Source organism: Bombina bombina, chromosome 5, assembly GCF_027579735.1.
Source record: "Bombina bombina isolate aBomBom1 chromosome 5, aBomBom1.pri, whole genome shotgun sequence".
NCBI lineage: Eukaryota > Metazoa > Chordata > Amphibia > Anura > Bombinatoridae > Bombina > Bombina bombina.
The window spans coordinates 509,520,290-509,537,532 of record NC_069503.1 but is presented as its reverse complement, the minus strand read 5'-3'; positions in this window follow the sequence as shown (position 1 = coordinate 509,537,532).

The following is a 17,243-nucleotide window of genomic DNA, read 5'->3' as shown; positions in this document are numbered from 1 at the left end:
GGGCCATGCCATGATGAGATGAGACCCGAGAGTGATTGATCCAGCTTATCGCGCACATGCATGGTGCACTCTGACTACTCCTGTGGCTTCCCCAGACTGAGGCCATCACTGACTGTCAGTCATGTGTACTGTGTGTCAGACTGTTGTATTTGGGGCCATGCCACTTGCCTTGCTGGCGGTGCTGCACTGCGCAAACACTAGTACCGTCTACTAAATAAATTACCTAACAGCTTAGCCTGCGCACAGTGCAGTGCACGCGTCAACACTGACTGCCTCACTATAATAAATAATAAAAAACGTATTACACACAATTACAGCTGCCTGATGGTGTGGTGTCATCCCCCCTTAGGGTGTCACCCGGGTGCGGTCCGCCCCCCCGCCCCCCCCCTAGTGACGCCACTGTTAATATCTATGGAATGCATTTTGCTCAAACGGAGTCTGCTGCAAAACTTTAAGAACAAGATTAAGGCTCCAAGGAGGAGCAACAGGTTTAAACACAGATTTTAAATACATTAAAAGAGAGAAGCGCTCAACCTGGGAACGAACAATAGCATAATAGCTTGTTCTATGGCTAGTTACCACCCTAGAAGAAGCCTCTTTTTGCTCAATGTGTGCCTTTCACAGAAAAGAACTTTCCTGTAGCATATCAGTCTGATCCTGACTTCACAGTACAGTCCAGCCCCGAAATACCAGGCAATCCCTTTCTGAACAAGAGAAACAGCAAAACCCCAGACGTACGTTTCGGCCTATTGTGGGCCTCGTCAGTGAGGTGCAGCCATATCCCTCTAGGCACACTGAGCAACGGGTCCACGTCTGGATTCCTGCATCACACTTAGGGAGACTTCCCTAAGTGTCATAATTTGCATACATTAAAAGAGAGAAGCGCTCAACCTGGGAACGAACAATAGCATAATAGCTTGTTCTATGGCTAGTTACCACCCTAGAAGCAGCCTCTTTTTGCTCAATGTGTGCCTTTCACAGAAAAGAACTTTCCTGTAGCATATCAGTCTGATCCTGACTTCACAGTACAGTCCAGCCCCGAAATACCAGGCAATCCCTTTCTGAACAAGAGAAACAGCAAAACCCCAGACGTACGTTTCGGCCTATTGTGGGCCTCGTCAGTGAGGTGCAGCCATATCCCTCTAGGCACACTGAGCAACGGGTCCACGTCTGGATTCCCGCATCACACTTAGGGAGACTTCCCTAAGTGTCATAATTTGCATACATTAAAAGAGAGAAGCGCTCAACCTGGGAACGAACAATAGCATAATAGCTTGTTCTATGGCTAGTTACCACCCTAGAAGCAGCCTCTTTTTGCTCAATGTGTGCCTTTCACAGAAAATAACTTTCCTGTAGCTTATCAGTCTGATCCTGACTTCACAGTACAGTCCAGCCCCGAAATACAAGGCAATCCCTTTCTGAACAAGAGAAACAGCAAAACCCCAGACGTACGTTTCGGCCTATTGTGGGCCTCGTCAGTGAGGTGCAGCCATATCCCTCTAGGCACACTGAGCAACGGGTCCACGTCTGGATTCCCGCATCACACTTAGGGAGACTTCCCTAAGTGTCATAATTTGCATACATTAAAAGAGAGAAGCGCTCAACCTGGAAACGAACAATAGCATAATAGCTTGTTCTATGCCTAGTTACCACCCTAGAAGCAGCCTCTTTTTGCTCAATGTGTGCCTTTCACAGAAAAGAACTTTCCTGTAGCATATCAGTCTGATCCTGACTTCACAGTACAGTCCAGCCCCGAAATACCAGGCAATCCCTTTCTGAACAAGAGAAACAGCAAAACCCCAGACGTACGTTTCGGCCTATTGTGGGCCTCGTCAGTGAGGTGCAGCCATATCCCTCTAGGCACACTGAGCAACGGGTCCACGTCTGGATTCCCGCATCACACTTAGGGAGACTTCCCTAAGTGTCATAATTTGCATACATTAAAAGAGAGAAGCGCTCAACCTGGGAACGAACAATAGCATAATAGCTTGTTCTATGGCTAGTTACCACCCTAGAAGCAGCCTCTTTTTGCTCAATGTGTGCCTTTCACAGAAAAGAACATTCCTGTAGCATATCAGTCTGATCCTGACTTCACAGTACAGTCCAGCCCCGAAATACCAGGCAATCCCTTTCTGAACAAGAGAAACAGCAAAACCCCAGACGTACGTTTCGGCCTATTGTGGGCCTTGTCAGTGAGGTGCAGCCATATCCCTCTAGGCACACTGAGCAACGGGTCCACGTCTGGATTCCCGCATCACACTTAGGGAGACTTCCCTAAGTGTCATAATTTGCATACATTAAAAGAGAGAAGCGCTCAACCTGGGAACGAACAATAGCATAATAGCTTGTTCTATGGCTAGTTACCACCCTAGAAGCAGCCTCTTTTTGCTCAATGTGTGCCTTTCACAGAAAAGAACTTTCCTGTAGCATATCAGTCTGATCCTGACTTCACAGTACAGTCCAGCCCCGAAATACCAGGCAATCCCTTTCTGAACAAGAGAAACAGCAAAACCCCAGACGTACGTTTCGGCCTATTGTGGGCCTCGTCAGTGAGGTGCAGCCATATCCCTCTAGGCACACTGAGCAACGGGTCCACGTCTGGATTCCCGCATCACACTTAGGGAGACTTCCCTAAGTGTCATAATTTGCATACATTAAAAGAGAGAAGCGCTCAACCTGGGAACGAACAATAGCATAATAGCTTGTTCTATGGCTAGTTACCACCCTAGAAGCAGCCTCTTTTTGCTCAATGTGTGCCTTTCACAGAAAAGAACTTTCCTGTAGCATATCAGTCTGATCCTGACTTCACAGTACAGTCCAGCCCCGAAATACCAGGCAATCCCTTTCTGAACAAGAGAAACAGCAAAACCCCAGACGTACGTTTCGGCCTATTGTGGGCCTCGTCAGTGAGGTGCAGCCATATCCCTCTAGGCACACTGAGCAATGGGTCCACGTCTGGATTCCCGCATCACACTTAGGGAGACTTCCCTAAGTGTCATAATTTGCATACATTAAAAGAGAGAAGCGCTCAACCTGGGAACGAACAATAGCATAATAGCTTGTTCTATGGCTAGTTACCACCCTAGAAGCAGCCTCTTTTTGCTCAATGTGTGCCTTTCACAGAAAAGAACTTTCCTGTAGCATATCAGTCTGATCCTGACTTCACAGTACAGTCCAGCCCCGAAATACCAGGCAATCCCTTTCTGAACAAGAGAAACAGCAAAACCCCAGACGTACGTTTCGGCCTATTGTGGGCCTCGTCAGTGAGGTGCAGCCATATCCCTCTAGGCACACTGAGCAACGGGTCCACATCTGGATTCCCGCATCACACTTAGGGAGACTTCCCTAAGTGTCATAATTTGCATACATTAAAAGAGAGAAGCGCTCAACCTGGGAACGAACAATAGCATAATAGCTTGTTCTATGGCTAGTTACCACCCTAGAAGCAGCCTCTTTTTGCTCAATGTGTGCCTTTCACAGAAAAGAACTTTCCTGTAGCATATCAGTCTGATCCTGACTTCACAGTACAGTCCAGCCCCGAAATACCAGGCAATCCCTTTCTGAACAAGAGAAACTGATTCTGGCCTGGACCTAACAAAAAGAACTGTCTGACAATCCTTTCTCCAGACCTTCCTAGAGAAAAGACAAAATTCTAGGAATCCTGACTCTTCTCCAAGAGTAGCCCTTAGATTCACACCAATAAAGGTGTTTATGCCATACCTTATGGTAATTTTTTTTGAGTAACAGGCTTGCGAACCTTGATCATGGTCTCAATGACCGACTCAGAATATCCCCGCTTAGAGTGAACTAAGCGTTCAATCTCCAAGCAGTCAGCTTCAGAGAAACAAGATTTGGATGGAGGAATGGACCCTAAGTTAGAGGGTCCTTCCTCAGAGGCAACCTCCAAGGTGGCAGAGAAGACATCTTCACTAGGTCTGCATACCAGATACTGCGAGACCATGCAGGAGCTATTAGAATTACAGATGCTCTCTCTTGTTTGATACAAGCAATAACTCATGAAAGGAGCGCAAACTGAGGAAACAGGTATGCTAGACCGAAATCCCAAGGAACCGCCAGAGCATCTATCAGAGTGGCCTGAGGATCTCTTGACCTTGAACCGTACCTTGGAAGCTTGGCATTTTGCCAAGACGCCATCAGATCCAACTCCGGCACCCCCCATTTGAGGGTTAACCTGGAGAACACCTCTGGATGGAGAGCCCACTCCCCGGGATGAAATGTCTCTCTGCTCAGGAAATCCGCTTCCCAGTTGTCCACTCCAGGAATGTGGATGGCAGATAGACAACAATCTTGAACTTCCGCCCACTGAATAATCCGTGTCACCTCCTTAATGGCTAAGGAACTCTGAGTTTCTCCCTGGTGGTTGATGTAAGCCACTGAGGTGATGTTGTCCAACTGAAACCTGATAAACTGGGGTAAGAATTGAGGCCAAGCCATCAGAGCATTGTAAGTCGCTCTCAACTCCAAGATGTTTATGGGGAGAGTAGACTCCTCCCAAGTCCATAGTCCCTGCGCCTTTAACGAGTCCCAGACTGCTCCCCAGCCTAGCAGGCTGGCGTCCGTGGTCACAATCACCCAAAAATGTCTCTTGATACAGATGGTCCTGAGAAAGCCACCACGGGAGAGAGTCTCTTGTCGGCTGGTCTAGATCTTTCCTCTGAAACCGATCTAAATGGTATCCGTTACATTGTCTGAGCATGCCTAATTGCAGACCTCTCAAATGGAATCGAGCAAAGGGAATGATATCCATGGAAGCGACCATCAGACCAATTACCTCCATACATTGAGCCACTGATGGCAGAACAGTAGACTGAAGAGAGGCAAGAGGAGAGAATTTTGGAATTTTTGACCTCTGTAGGGAATCTTTTATGGTCCCTAAGAAAACCACCCTTTTAGCTGGAACAAGGGAACTCTTTTCCAGGTTCAATTTCCAACCGTGGGAATGTAGAAAAGACAACAAGATCTCTGAATGAGAGTTTTCTTGTTGAAAAGATGGTGCCTGAACTAATATGTCCGTTGAATTCTATTTTGTAACCCTGAGATACTATGTCCACAGCCCAAGGATCTGGGACATTTCATCTCCACACTTGACAAAACAGGGAAAGTCTGTCGCCCACTTGATCCGAACCCTGACCGGGGCCGACCCTTCATGCTGACTTAGACTGAGCTGAGGGTTTATTTGATTGCTTTCCCTTATTCCAAGACTGATTGGGCTTCCAAAAAGACTTAGAATGTTCCTGTTTGGAAGCGGGAGACAAAGACTTTTTGCCTTTGAAGTTACGAAAGGAATGAAAATTACTTTGATGTCCTTTGAGTCTGTTCTTTTTGTCTTGCTGTAGAAAAGACCCTTTTCCACCCGTAATATCAGAAATTATTTCTGCCTAGACCAGGTCCGAACAAGGTCTTCCCCTTGTAAGAAAGCTCCAGAAGCTTGGACTTAGAGGTAACATCAGCTGACCAAGATTTTAGCCACAATGCCCTGCGGACTAGGACAGTGAAGCCAGACATCTTGGCTTCCAGTCTAATAACTTGCATGTTAGCATCAGAAATAAAGCAATTGGCTAGTTTGAGAGCCTTAATCCCATCTTGTATCTCCTCCAATGGAGTCTCTACTAAAATTGATTCAGAAAAGGTGTTGAGCCAATAAGATGCCGCACTTGCTACTGTGTCAATGCAAACTGCAGGTTGCCATTGAAGACCTTGATGAACATAAATCTTCTTCAAATAAGCTTCCAGCTTTTTGTCCATGGGATCCTTAAAGGAGCAGCTATCAGAGGTATCATAGTTCTCTTAGCCAGAGTAGAAATAGCCCCATCTATGTTAGGCACTGTGCGCCAAGAATCTTTAATGGAGTCAGCAACAGGAAACTTTTCTTTTTAAATACGGGTGACAGGGAGAAAGGAATCCCTGGCTTCTCCCATTCCTGTAAAAAATAATCTCTGTCACATGGTCTGGGGCAGGAAAAACTTCCACAGAGGAATAAATAGTATTTATTAAGTTTACTAGACTTCTTAGGGTTGACAATGACAGAAGTATTGGAGTTGTCCAAAGTAGCCAATACCTCCTTTAACAGTACACAAAGGTGTTCAAGCTTAAATCTGAAGTTTACTTCTTCAGTATCAGATGAAGGAATAATACTGTCCGAATCTGAGATTTCACCCACAGAGGCCACAGACCGGCAGAGAGAGGAAACTATGCAGCAGTTAAAAGGCGCGCGTTTTCCCTCTGTCTACAACATAAGATGCAAGTAGCTGCAGCTGGTTTCAAACTCAAGCAGTTTGTCAGTTAGCCTGTTCTAGCTAAGCAAGCAAAGAAAACCAACTTCTAAATTTTAAGTTTATAAATAAATCCTTGTATAAAACATAAGCCATTCACATACTAATAAAGCATTTCAACAAAATTAGCTCAAAGAGGAAAAACGTCCCAATAAAGGGAAGATTAACCCCTAGTCTCAACATACATAATGTGCCTGCCCACTGCCAAAGAAAATCCTGTTAAAGGATTTCAAAAATGTATCCATCTACTGCATATGACGTATTCTTCTGCAGTTCAAATCTCCAATACCTAGAAGACAAAAGCACTTACCTGCAATCTAGCTGTCTGGCAGGAAGACAGCTCACAAAGGACACATACTCCTTACAGAGACCTGAAGAAAAAAAAAGAACAGAGTAACCATGGGAGTACCATGGGCAGCAATGTGTTAGGAAAAACTTCCTAACTGCTTAAAAACCACCACTACTCTACTGAAGAGATTGACATGGACTCAGCTAAACCCAAATCCTTGCTTGCAGGGAAAAGTATCCGAAAAAGGAATTAATTTCTTCAGACACCAAACTTCAAAGGCAAAGAGAATGACTGGGGATTATGGGTAGGGGAGTGACACTTAACAGCTTTGCTGTGGTGGTGTTTGCTTTCTCCTGCTGGCCAGGAGTGATATTCCCACTAGTAATTGAATGACATTGTGGACTCTCCATATTTTAGGAAAGAAATAGAAATCTACAAATTACACATACATCACATTCATATACTACGTTTCAACTTGAAAGCAAAAAAGCAAATATAATCTCTTAATCAGTTTTTATTTTAGTGAAATATATTGGCATAATTCTCTCATCAGGTGTAGAGAGAGGGAAAAAAATAAAAAAAAAAGACAAAAAAGAAAGAATTAATAGTAAATAGGTGAAAAGATATATCTGTAGGGGAGGCATACTGATTCTAACTGTAAATAGGGCCACATTCCCAAATTAAGAAATGGAGCTCCTCAGTGTTATGTACTCGAGAGACATATGATTCCATTGATTTAACATATAGCAGAATGTCTACTACTTGTTCTCAGGTTGGTGGAGTTTGTTTTAACCACAACCTAACCAAGGTCAGTTTCACAGCCAAGAATAGATAGATGCAAAATAATTTCTGCGGGAGTGGTAGGAGCTTAGGTAATATATGGAAAAGTCCTATACTTGGTGAAAGTGTAATGGGTATATCTAATGTAGTGCAATAATGAAAGGCCTTCTGCCAAATCGAAGTAATTTGGAGACAACTCCACCAAATATGTAGAGTACCTAAGGCATCACAACCTCCCCAACATGAAGGCGTATTAGTGTGTGAAATTTTGAAAAGCCTAACAGGTGTCAAGTGCTATTGTAACAACACCTTCAAGAATAGCTCATATAAGCTTATACAATGGATCGCTTTTTTAGTTAATCTTATGACTAACCTCCAAGAGAGTGGGCTATGAATAATTTCTAATTAAGTTTCCCATTGTCGGCTGGGGGGAGATTTGAAGAAAAGTTGGGGGTTTAGAATATCCTGATAGGAAAGTGAAAGTAGTTTCTTCAAAGAATCCCATCTTGTATCCCATCTAGTTTTATCTCGTAGAGGATCGTTTGCAAAACCCCAAGATCTCAAAAAACCAAGAAGTCTCCAATACTCAAAGAGTAATGGTATTGGTGGGTCAAACTTTTAGAGAAATCAATTATGTTATCTCCCTCGTATATATCTGTTATAGTTATGATTTTTTTTTTTCAATCCAGAGTACAGTGTGTGTATCTGGAAGAGTCGCTAGCAATCCCTTTATCATGTGTGAAGGGGAAGGATGAGGTGCTACTGTGGGTAAACTGCAAACTTTATCCCAAAATTTGAGATTCAAAGCGATTATGTAATTAGAGAAAAGAGATTTTGGTCTAGTGTGCTTAGGTATCCAGATAAAGGCCTCTAGTTATCAAGCTCCGTAAGGAGCTTGATGGCCCCTGTTTCTGGCGAGTCTTCAGACTCGCCAGAAACAGCAGTTATGAAGCAGCGGTCACAAAGACCGCTGCTCCATAACCTGTCCACCTGCTCGCCGGAAATCAACCCGATCGAATACGATCGGGTTGATTGACAGCCCCCTGCTAGCGGCCTATTGGCCGCGAGTCTGCAGGGGGCGGCGTTGCACCAGCAGCTCTTGTGAGCTGCTGGTGCAATGCTGAATACGGCGAGCGTATTGCTTGCTGTATTCAACGAGGTCTGTCGGACCTGATCCGCACTGTCGGATCAGGTCCGACAGACCTTGATAACTTGGGGCCACTGACTCTTAAGCAGAATCCTATTGGTAGGAATGCTTGTTCCAATTCTAGCCACTTACTCTGAGTAGTGGTTCCCCATTGGGATATTTGCGATAGCTTTGCAACTTCATGGTAGTGAAGTATTTTAGGAGCTGCTGCTCCATCAAATTTCTCATGGACTGCAAACATATATGTCCAGTTTACCCTTTCGAAGGCTTTCTCTGCGTCTAACAACAGGGTAACACACAGCAAATTCAGTCTCTTAGTATCAAGATAAATAGTAAGGAGTCTCCAGGTATTATCCGGTCCCTGACGGCCCATAGTAAAGCCTACTTGATCTTTATCAATTAAGGATGGTAGAATAGAATTAAGACGTGAAATAATGATTTTAGCATATAACTTAACATCCAAGTTCAATAGTGAAATTGGTCTATAGTTAGTACGATCCATAGTATCCTTTCCTGGTTTTGGAATGGTAATAATAGTCGCTTGTAGAAATTATTTAGGGAAATATCCCTGTTTGCTTGCTTTTGTAAATAACCTCGAACGAAGGGGAATAAGTTGCTTCTAAAAATTTTTTTATAAAAAAGATCTGAGTAGCCATCTGGTCCTGGTGATTTAAAGGGTTTAAGAGTTTTAATATCTGATTTTATATCTGTTACAGTTATAGGACTATCTGTTTGTGTCTGTGATATGGAGGGGAGATTTAATGTAGAGAGGAGGTTATGGATTATTTCATGGGTAGGAGGTATTTGTGCGGGATCTTCAGCGAGATTATAGAGAGATGAGTAATACTCTGCAAAAGACTTTCCTATATCTTTTGGCTTAGTAATTATTTGCTCTTTAATTTTTAGTGAATGTATGTGTGCTGCTGCTGTTCTCTGGCGTGGCATGTTGGTTAAAAGTCTATTGGCTTTGTTGCTTTTATAGTAATATATTTCCTTTAATCTAAACAATCTTTCTGCTGTTCTCTCATTCTCTAATTGTGTTATATGTCTCTTAAGCTCTAACAACTGAGTGAGGAGATCAGAAGTAGGGTTAGCTTTATGGGCTTTAGAGAGTTTATGGAGTTGCACTTACAATTGTGCTAGGGTCATTCCTTTCCAGGCTTTTTTTTTATTAGCGGCTATTTTTATAAATAATAACCTAATATATGCTTTTAGGGAGGCCCACAAAATGAAATCATCTACCTGGCCATTGTCATTTAATCTTAGGAAGATCTTTGGTGATTAAATCATTTGTCCCAGGAGCCGAAAACAGATTGGATGAAAGATACCATGATAGGTATTTTTGTAGTTCAAGAGAAGATCGTAAAGTAAGAAGGACAGGATCATGATCTGACCACGTACACTGAGAAATCCAGGATCTGGAGATATTGTCTAGAAATCGTGGGTCACAAAAAAGGAAATCTATTTGTGAATAAGCATGGTGAACAGTAGAAAAATAAATATAGACTCTTGACGAGGAGTTGAGGGCACACCAAACATTAAAAAGATTGAATTGGGACATTAATTTTTGAAATTTATGGGAAAGTTTGATTTTCAGTTTATCAGGCTTGTGGTTATTATCAGATTTTTTTGTCTAAATAGGGGTCCCAAACTAAGTTGAAATCCCCAGCGATGAGAAGATAGGCCTGGTGTAAGGTCTCTAATCGTAAGAGAAATTTGCAAAGAGTCAGAATATGTTGTTTATTAGGTCCATAATAGGAAGACAGAGTATAAAGGACATCATCTAGTTTGCAGATAAGAATAAGATATCTGCCTTGAGTATCAGCTTCCACATGAATATTTTCATAAGGAATGTTTTTGTGTAGTAGAATAGCAACCCCTCTTGATTTTTTAAATACCAAGCTGTTTCAAGAATTGTTAACAATTTAGAATGGAGTGGAATATTAGCGTCCTTTATCCAATAATTTGAGCTGTACTCTTGTAGAAATACACTACTTTTTGTTGGGGAATTAGGTCCCCTTACATTTTGGGATATACAGATTTATATACTCCATCACGAAATAAGAAATAAAACCAATATAGATAGTAAGAAAAAGTAAAAACAAGAGAAAAAGCGCAAAGAGAGAAAGAGAAAGGGAGAAGATGAAGAGAAAAAAAGACATCTAACGGAGACAATTAATTGATCATCTCAGATAATGAAGATAAAATAATCGTGCAGTATAAGAAAAAAGAAAAAACCCATACGTAGTCTCTGAACTTATAATCAGAGTTCTTTATAAGGGAGAGTGAGGGCTAAAAATATCTACAAACAACAAAACTATAAATAAAGTGAATAATTAAGGGAGTACCCCAACACTAAGGGGGGGGAGAAGGGGGGGGAAAGAGAAAGAGGGGATTGGTGTTCCACCCATACAACCTACATAAGTGGAGGGAAAAAAAAAGACAGTATTTATATGAAAAAATAACATAATTTGGTGTATGTTTTAATGCAGGCATGTGTGCTTAAAGGAACGGACTACACCAAAATTTGTATTGTTTAAAAAGATAGATAATCCCTTTATTACCCGTTCCTAAGTTTTGCATACCCAACACTGTTATATTAATACACTTTTTACATCTGTTATTACCTTGTATCTAAGCCTCTGTTTTTGACAGACTTGCATTTTAGCCAATTAGTACTAATATGACACACATTAACTAGTAGTGTCTAACTGTGAAAAACTGTCAAAATGTACCGAGATAAGAGGTGGCCTTCAAAGGCTTAGAAATAAGCATATGAGCCTACTTAGGTTTAGCTTTCAACAAAGAATACCAAGAGAACAAACCAAATTTGATGATACAGTTAAAGTTGTTTAAAATTGCATGTCCTATCTAAATCATGAAAGTTTATATTTGACTTGACTGTCCCTTTAATAGATTTAATTTAGTTGAGCACTTGTCTTATGTATTTGAGTCTCGCTAATGGGAGCAACCAGACTTGGACCCCTTGCTCACTGTACCTAGAGGGATAGCCCTGCACCTCCACTGACGTCTGGGGTTAGCTGTACAAATCCTTTGTTAAGATGAGAATTGCCTGGTATTTTGGGGCTATTTAGAATATAGCAGTTTAAAGTCTGGAGTCTGCAGCTCATAATTTTCAGAATTACATTATAGGGAAAAGGGACAAAATAAATAATAAAATTATAATGCAAATGTGTATTTCTTATAGGAAGTACCCACAAAAGAGAAAGGATACATACAAAAGATTTGCTTTTCTGTAGCATCACAATCCAGGTACAAATAATGATTTGCAGTCAGTTTAAACTATATTAGCTCTAATGTGAATTGGTACTGCAGAGCTCTTACACCACCCCCACCCCCCTTGTGCCCTGCTATTGCCCCATTCAAGTCACTACTTCATAAGTGAAACTGGGAACTACGTAAGCTTTGCTCCCTGATTTACCTTGGATCACCCTAAATCATTTGAATGGACATAAAATTGCAAAAAGAAAATGATCTAAAATGTTACAGTATTTTATTATTTTGTTTTCATAGTATTGTTTGTTTAACCCCGGCAAAAGGATTCAACACATAGATAAATTCAGTGTAAGAGCAACAATGCACTGCCGGGACTTAGCTGAACATATGTGGTGAACCAATGACAAGAGTCATATGTCTGTAGCCATATCTAGCCTCCACTATGCACTGCTGCTCCCAAGCCTATCTATGTATGTTTTTCAGCAAAGAATACAAAGAAAACAAAGTAAATTTGATTGTATAAGTAAATTTAAAAGACTCTTATTATTGAATGCTCTATCTGAACCAAAAAAGTTAATTTTGAGATATCACTTTAACTGCTGCTCTTTTATATTCAACTTAAAGTAAAAATGTGCCCTTTATGTGAAAAAAAATCTACATAAATAAAATATATGAGGCAGTTATTATCAACACTGAATAATTTAGCTGTCATGTTTAACGTTTGCTTTGACAGTGAAAACCACTGTAAGACCTTTGAAATTTCTGGTTCTTATAGGTTTTCATGTGTTTAACCAGATTTTCCTATTATATAGTGAACATAAATTCAGCAGTTTTATTAATTAAAGTGATAGTTTATGCAACTGATTGTAATGGTTTAAAAAAAGGTTGTAAATAAAATAAAAAAATCATCCAAACTCACATACAATTGCTGATGGATTGAAAATGGGACTACACTTAGGATAACAAAATAAAAGAGGCCCTTAGATAGGCTGACCATATTGCCGCTTTAAGAAGGAACACATATGAAAAATACATATGTCAGGGTTCTTATACAAAACATTTCTTTAAACAGCCCTGAAACCAGCCCTGACATATGTATTTTTCATATGTGTCCCTTTTTAAAGCGGCAATATGGTCAGCCTACCCTTAGAGAATAAACCAGCAGTTATATATCAACAACTTTACTCATTAGAAACTCTTGCTTTGAGGTTTATTGATGTTCATTTGCATTTGATCTGTGATTTCTCTGCCAGATCCATAACGTAATGTTATCATGTGATCTTTGCCATATTTGAAGAATATTTAAATTGCACTGGTTTGCACTTTTTTTCTCTCTCTTGATAATGTTTATTGAATTCAATGTATAGCTGAGTTGTTCCTATAAATTGACAGCAAAGTCATTTTATGTTTTCAGTTGAAGCAATTAAAAGATCATGGAAATCAGGTATTAACTTTAATGTGTCACTTTAATTCCAAAACCAAATTGTAGTTAAAAAGAAATAAAAATAGAATGTTTTCAGTTTGTTGAATAAACTTGTAATATTCCACTCTGCTGGATAATCTGGGATTTAGCACATTTATAAGCAAATCTCACAGCTGTTTGGCTAGATGGTATTTCTAATTCCATTATTTTGCAGAAGTGAGCAAAAGGCAAGTCCCAAACATGCAAAGGTGGAAACCCAGTTAGAGGTTCAACAAGTTGCAGTAAAGAAATTCTCTCTGATATTAAAGGGACTGTACAGTCAAAATTAGACTTTCATGATTAAGAAAGAGCCTACAATTTTAACCACTTTCCAATTTACTTTTATTATTAGATTTGCTAAAAAAAAAGTCAGCTCCAGATCAACGATGCACTATGCAATACATAGAACAGAACAAGATAGAAAATTAGGAGATTTAAAAAAGTACTGGTTCTGTATATTTATATATATAGTAGTACAAGCAGGGACTGCACTCACTGGATTTGGATAAATAAATTGTTATTTATACATGCAATAAATAACACTTTATTTATCCAAACCCAGTGAGTGCAGTCCCTGCTTGTAATACTATTGAAAATGTCACTCTGCACCCTGGTTGATGTCCAAAGGGAATTGTGAGTGCAAACACATGAGGAGAATATACAGTATATATATAAATATATATATGATAATGCTAATGTAAAATATATATATATATATATATATATATATATACGTATAGAAATAGATATAAAGGTATAGGTATATATATATATATATATATATATATATATATATATACTATAATCGCGTTTGTAACATGTCCGTCGCCTCAAAGGACTGTTGGATGCGCAAGGCAGCCGAAAGAATGTTGGCTGCGCGTGCAGCCAAAATAATCCACCTGGATGCAGCAAAGCTGCATCCCGGTGGATTCCAAAAATAGCAGGGTGGTGAAAGAAGGTGGATTCTATCGCCACCCTGCCTTTTTCAGAATTCACCTGGATGCAGCGTAGGCAAACGAAGCCTTAAAAAAAAAAAACGCAACCGCCCGCATGAAATAACTAAAAAACACACGCAACCGTCTGATTGAAAAAAAAATGAACTGCCCGCACGAAGTAATAAGAAAAAAAAACTTAACCGACCGCACGAAGTATAAAAAAAAATTAAACTTACCGCCCGCACGAAGTATTAAAAAAAAATAACCACCCACACGCGTGTATTAAGAAAAAAAATAAACATAACCGCCCGTACTAAGTATTAAAAAAACCCTAACCCACAAAACCCCCACAATGCCAACTAAATAAATTACAATATTAACCCCTAAACCGACAAACCCTATAACGCCAACTAACACAAATTATACTATTAACCCCTAAACCGACAAACCCCCACATCACAATAAACCAAATTAACCCCTAAACTGTCAACCCCCACATCGCAATAAACCTATTTAACCTATTAACTTCTAAACCGCCAACCCCCCCACAACACAAATAACTAATTTCATTACTAAGCCTCCTAACCTAACACCCCCTAAATTAGCCCCAATTACTGCTAAATTACAATTAAAATAAAAAATCCTAACATTAAATTACAAAAAAATAATCTAACTTTACAAAAAATAAAAAAGTCTAACATTACAGAAAAAAATAAACAAAATTATCAAAAATTAAAAAAATTAAACCTAATCCTTATGAAAATAAAAAAGCCCCCAAAATAAAAACACCCCCTAATCTAAACTAAACTACCAATAGCCCTTAAAAGGGCCTTTTGTAGGTCTTTGCCCTAAGTTAAACAGCTCTTTTATGTTTAAAAAATACTAAGTCCCCCCCTAACAATTGAAACCCCCCACCCACCAAACCCTTAAAAATAAAAAAGCCTAACACTAAAAAAAACTAAACTACCCATTGCCCCTCAGCGGCGGTCTTCAGTGTCGGCGGTCCAAAGCACCTTGGAGCTCCTCTTCATGCGATCGTGCGCCTCTAAATGCAAGGAACCCCATATTTATTGATGTACCATGCATTCCTATTGGCTGAAATTTTGAAATCAGCCAATAGGATGAAAAATACTGAAATCATATTGGCTGATTTGAACAGCCAATAGGATTTCAGTAGCTCTAATCCTATTGGCTGATTTAAAAATGTCAGCCAATAGGAATGCAAGGTACCCCAAATTGAATGCGGTACCTTGCATTCAATCTTCAGTGTACGACGGACATCGGAAGAAGAGGAGTCTCCACGCCGCAGAGGAATGCCACCGCCACCTAGGACCGCCGCTGTTGAGGACCGCCGTTCAGGATCCACACATCGGGGGAAGACAGCTTCGCACCTCCCCTCTGTGCCGCCTTCGTTCCGGATGAAGCTAGAAGAAGATGGAGCTGCCTAGAAGAAGACCTTCTCTGCCGGACTTCAAGAATGGTGAGTACCTATTTGGGGCTTAGTCTTAGGCTGTTTTTTTTTTTTTGGGAGGGTGGCTTTTTTTTTAGATTAGGGTTTTTTAAGATGGAAAAGAGCTGATTGTCCTTTTAAGGGCAGTAAAAGAGCTGAATGCCCTTTTAAGGGCATTGCCCATACAAATGCCCCTTTATGGGCAATGGGTAGTTTAGTTTTTTTTTAGTGTTAGGTTTTTTTCTTTTGGGGGTTTGGTGGGAGGGGGGTTTACTGTTAGGGGGTAATTAGTAATGTGTTTAGGTAAAAGAGCCATTAAGGGCTATTGGAAGTTTAGTATTAGATTAGGGGGTATTTTTATTTTTGGGGGGATTTTTTTAGGGGTATTAGTTTATGTTTAAATTTTTTATTTTGGGTCGCATTGTTTATTTTTTCTGTAATTTTACATTTTTTATTTTGTGTAATTTTAGCTTTGGGGTTTGTATTTTAGGTGTTTTTTTCTTCTGCGCTCTCCATTAACTTCAAAGTTCTTTCATTAGTGCGCATCGAACAATGCACTTTTCAGTATTATAACATCATAAGATCTATATTCATCAGCATTACTGTATAGAAATGTCTTAATTCAACATTTCAATAGCAAGAGTCCCCATTATATATAGCTATCAATATTCAGTGTTCAACATTACAATAGAAATACTTATATTGTCAGAACCAAAATACTCTAACTTTGCAATACCGGAAAGGGACAGTCTACTCCAGAATTGTTATTGTTTAAAAAGATAGATAATTCCTTTATTACCCATTACCCAGTTTTGCATAAGCAACACAGTTATATAAATATACTTTTTACTTTTGTGATTACCTTGTATCTAAGCCTCTGCAGACTGCCCCTTATTTCAGTTCTTTTGACAGACTTGCATTTTAGCCAGTAAGTCCCCTCTCATGAGTAACTCCACAGGAGTGAGCACAATGTTATCTACATGGCACACATGAACTAGCTTTGTCTAGCTGTGAACAATCTCAGAATGTTCTGAGAAAAGTTGTTTAAGATTGCATGCCCTATCTTAAGCATGAAAGTTTAATTTTAACTAGACTGTCCCGTCCCTTTAAAATTGTATGGAGTAATTTTATGTAGAAGTAATTAAACTTAGGTTGACAGGTATAATTGTAATGTGACCTAAGAAAGTTATGATTATAGTAAGAAAACACTACTATATTTTTATTATCAATTTAAACTGAAAGGGTCAATTACCACATTTTCTTTCTTTCATGACTCAGATAGAGCATGCAATTTTAAGCAACTTTCTAATTTACTCCTATTATCATTTTTCTTCATTCTCTTGCTATCTTTATTTGAAAAGGCAGGAATCTACCCTTAGAAGCCGGCCCATTTTTGGTTCAGACCTGGGTAGCTCTTGCTGATTGGTGGCTAAATGTAACAGCAATCAGCAAGCCCTATCCAGGGTGCTGGAACAAAAATGGGTCAGCTCATAAGTTTAGATTCCTGCTGTTGCAAATAAAGATAGCAAGAGAACAAAGAAAAATTGACATTAGGAGTAAATTAGAAAGTTGCTTAAAAGTGCATGCTCTATCTGAATCATGAAAGAATAAATTTGGGTTTAGTGTCCCTTTAAAAATCTATTGCTCTGA